Below are 4,715 nucleotides of genomic sequence, written 5' to 3' on the forward strand. Positions count from 1 at the left end.
TGTTTGTAACGGATGTATTCCAAATCCGTGGATCTGTTCCAGCAACAAGTGCTCATTCCACTATACATAATGCTCCATTATAACAGATTGGTGCTACATTCACCATGAAAAAAGTGCTCCACTAAATGAGTGGAATTGCACTATAAATAGATGGTGAGCAAATTGTTGAAACACACAGAAAAAACGGACAGAAAACAGAAAACAACGAGCAATTTGATTTCCTCTTCTGTTATCGCTTAACATTGGCTATAAATTGCATTTCTTTACTCTCAGAATTTCCATTCGACTTCTGTGTTCTCCTCCTTTCTTGTGCATTGCTTTAAACTACAAACAAAGCAACCGTATGTGTGATTTGCTGCCGAACTTTGTGTTCGCTGAAACACTGGGGTTTGAAGTACCGCTACACCGGTGTGTAATTCGTTCTATCCTGGGAGGAAATAATCCATAACCTTGGGTACTAGGAGGGGATTAAATTCCTTAAGAAAACACTGTGAATTTAGTGGGCTCGAATTAATTACTGTTTCATTTATATTTACGTTTATATGCTAACGTTCTTTTCTCCAGAATTATTATTTACAAATACAGGCTTAATAACAAGCTTAAGGAATTTAACAATTTTAATTTCTGTATTTGTGTTATTCTTATTATTCTGGAAACTAAAACCTTTGTGGTTTAGGGTACTCCCGTTTGGAGAGTAAAGCCTTCGTGGCGGTTTGTTGGAAATTAAAATCTACGTGATTTTTTTTTTCTCCAAGTTTAAACGTTTATTAAACGTTTGTTTGTGTCATTCTTTTACAGAAATAGAAAATGACAGCGGAAACCGAGCTGTTCCGATGATGACAGCCAACGCATCAACAAGCCGAACACCGGCTTTAGCACCGACAGAAAAACCCGAAAAATTTTCCGGAATTGATTTCAAGCGTTTGCAGCAGAAGATGTTCTTCTACCTGACTACGTTATGTCTACAGAAGTTCATTAAGGAAGATGTTCCTGATCTGCCAGATGAAACTCCAGAGAATGAAAGCTTTCCCGTGATTGAGGCGTGGAAGCATTCTGATTTTTTGTGCAAGAATTATATTCTTAGCGGACTGGATGATAATCTGTATAATTTATACAGTGGTGTGGAGACATCAAAAGAATTGTGGAATGCGCTTGAAAAGAAGTACAAAACTGAAGATGCTGGGATGAAGAAATTTGTCGCTGCAAAATTTTTGGACTACAAATGGTAGATAGCAAGTCTGTTATTACCCAAGTCCAGGAATTGCAAGTAATTATTCATGATCTACTTGCTGAAGGTATATTTCAAAAGAATACTGATGTTGAAAGTAAAATTTTAGTAATTTTACTAACGGAATTTTCATTGAAGGTCTTGTCATCAATGAAACATTCCAAGTAGCAGCAATAATTGAGAAGTTGTCTCTATTGTGGAAGGACTTCAAAAATTATTTGAAACACAAACGAAAGGAGATGTCCCTTGAAGATCTCATTGTTCGATTGAGAATCGAAGAGGACAATAAAGCTGCTGAAAAGAGAGGCCATGGAAATTCAACAATAATGGGAGCAAATATTGTTGAAGATAACAAAAAGAGAAAGAAGGCTTCTGATCCGAAATACAACCTAAGCAAGAAGCGGTTCAGTAGAAACTGCTACAACTGTGGGTAAACCGGACACAAATCTACGGAGTGTTGTGCTCGGAAGAAAGACAAAAATGGGGGTCAAGCAAACATGGTAGAAAAGCATGATGATGTTGATGACTTGTGTGCCATGCTCTCTGAATGCAACCTGATAGGAAATCCTAAGGAGTGGTGGATTGATTCTGGAGCCACTCGCCATGTTTGTGCTGTGAGGGAAGCATTTTCTACCTATGCTTCTGTTGGACTCGAAAAGACGCTTTCTATGGGAAATGCTGCTACAACAAAAATTGAAGGATATGGTAAGATATTTCTCACGATGACTTCTGGCAAGGTCATGACTTTGAACAACGTCCTTCATGTTCCCGAAATTAGGAAAAATTTAGTCTCTACTGGACTTCTTGTAAAACACGGTTTCAAGTGCGTTTTTGTATCCGACAAGGTTGTAATAAGTAAGAATGAAATGTTTGTAGGAAAAGGTTACCTCACCGAGGGCCTTTTCAAGCTCAATGTAATAGTTGTTGACAATAATAATAAGACTTCAGCTTCTTCTTACTTACTTGAGTCAAATGATTTATGGCATGTACGTTTGAGTCATGTTAATTATAAAACCTTGCGGAAAATGATTAACTTGGAAATATTGCCTAAGTTTGAATGCGAAAAATCAAAATGTCAAATATGTGTGGAATCTAAGTATGTTAAACATCCTTATAAGTCGGTAGAAAGGAATTCAAATCCTTTAGACTTAATTCACACAAATATTTGTGATATGAAGTCAATACCATCTCGCGGTGGAAAGAAGTATTTCATAACTTTTATTGACGACGGTACTCGATATTGCTATGTTTACTTACTTAATAGTAAAGATGAAGCAATAGACGCATTTAAGCAATACAAAAATGAAGTTGAAACGCAACTTAACAAGAAAATCAAAATGATAAGAAGTGATAGGGGTGGTGAATATGAATCTCCTTTTGAACAAATATGTTTAGAATATGGAATTATTCATCAAACAACAGCCCCTTACACGCCCCAATCCAATGGGATTGCGGAAAGAAAGAATCGTTCATTAAAGGAGATGATGAACGCATTGTTGATAAGTTCTGGTTTGCCACAGAACTTGTGGGGGGAAGCCGTTCTTACGGCTAACCGGATACTAAATCGAGTACCCCATAGCAAAACACAATCCATTCCATATGAAAAATGGAAAAGAAGGAAACCCAACTTGAATTATTTGAAAGTGTGGGGGTGTTTGGCAAAAATACAAGTTCCTAAACCCAAAAAGGTAAAAATAGGACCGAAAATAGTTGATTGTGTTTTCATAGGATATGCGACCAATAGTAAAGCATATCGATTTCTGGTTTATAAATCAGAAAATCCTAACATTCATAATAATACGGTTGTAGAATCAGATAATGCTGAGTTCTTTGAAAATATATATCCGTATAAAAAGGAATGTGAGTTGTTTGGTGAAAGATCTAAACGACCTCGGGAAGAAACAAAAGAAAGTACATTTTATCAGGAGGATCCAAGACGTAGTATACGTCAAAGAACGTCTACTTCGTTTGGACCAGATTTTGTGACTTTCTTATTGGAAAATGAGCCTCAAACATTTAAAGAAGCTATGTCTTCTTCGGAATCATTGTTCTGGAAAGAGGCAGTCAATAATGAAATAGAATCCATATTGAACAACCATACATGGGAATTGGTTGATCTTCCTCCTGGAAATAAACCTTTGGGGTGTAAATGGATTTTTAAAAGAAAAATGAAAGATGATGACACTATTGATAAATTTAAAGCAAGACTCGTTGTCAAAGGGTACATACAACGAGAAGGTCTTGACTACTTTGATACATATTCTCCAGTGACGAGAATTACGTCCATACAAATGCTAGTAGCTTTAGCTGCAGTTTATGGTCTTGAAATTCATCAAATGGACGTAAAGACAGCCTTCTTAAATGGAGATTTGGAGGAAGAAATTTACATGGAACAACCTGAAGAGTTTGTAGTTCCAAGTAAAGAAAAGAAGGTATGTAGACTTGTTAAGTCCCTCTACGGACTAAAACAAGCACCCAAACAATGGCATGCGAAATTTGACCAAACAATGGTGTCAAATGGTTTTAAGATAAATGAATGTGATAAATGTGTGTACATTAAAAATGTTCCAAATCACATAGTCATTGTTTTCCTATATGTGGATGATATGTTGATAATGAGTAATGACATTGCCAACATAAATGCGACTAAGCGTATGCTAACTAGCAAGTTTGATATGAAGGACTTGGGAGTTGCGGATTTAATTCTGGGGATTAAGATCCAAAAGACTCCTCAAGGTCTGGCATTGTCACAATCTCATTATATTAAGACAGTACTTGAAAAATTCAAGCACTTAGGCTTTAAAGTTGCAAAGACTCCAATTGACGTGAATCTTGCATTAGCAAAGAACAAAGGCCAAAGCATATCACAATTGGATTATGCTCGTGTGTTGGGATGCTTAATGTACATCATGAATTGTACACGACCAGATATAGCTTGTGTTATAAGTAAACTGAGTCGATACACGAACAATCCAGGTCAATCTCACTGGATGGCAATGAAACGAGTTTTGGGATATTTAGAACATACCCAAAACGTTGATTTACACTACAGTAAATATCCTGCGGTGATTGAAGGATATTGTGATGCAAATTAGATCACCGGTTCAACTGATTCGAAGTCCACAAGTGGATATGTATTCACTATTGGTGGAGGAGCGGTATCTTGGAAGTCGTCCAAACAAACATGTATTGCCTGCTGTACAATGGAGGCTGGGTTCATAGCCTTAGATAAGCCAGTGAAGAAGCTGAATGGCTCCGGAATTTCTTGGAAGACATTCCATTTTGGCCCAAACAGTTAGCACCAATATGCATACATTGTGATAGCCAAGCAGCAATTGGAAGGGCTGGGAGCGTTATGTATAATGGTAAATCTCGTCATATACGACGAAGACATAAAACCGTTAGACAACTACTCTCTAGAGGAATTATCACGATTGGCTATGTAAGGTCAAGTGATAATGTGTCGGATCCACTTACAAAAGGCCTA

This window comes from Nicotiana tabacum, chromosome 22, assembly GCF_000715075.1.
Source record: "Nicotiana tabacum cultivar K326 chromosome 22, ASM71507v2, whole genome shotgun sequence".
NCBI classification, from domain to species: domain Eukaryota; kingdom Viridiplantae; phylum Streptophyta; class Magnoliopsida; order Solanales; family Solanaceae; genus Nicotiana; species Nicotiana tabacum.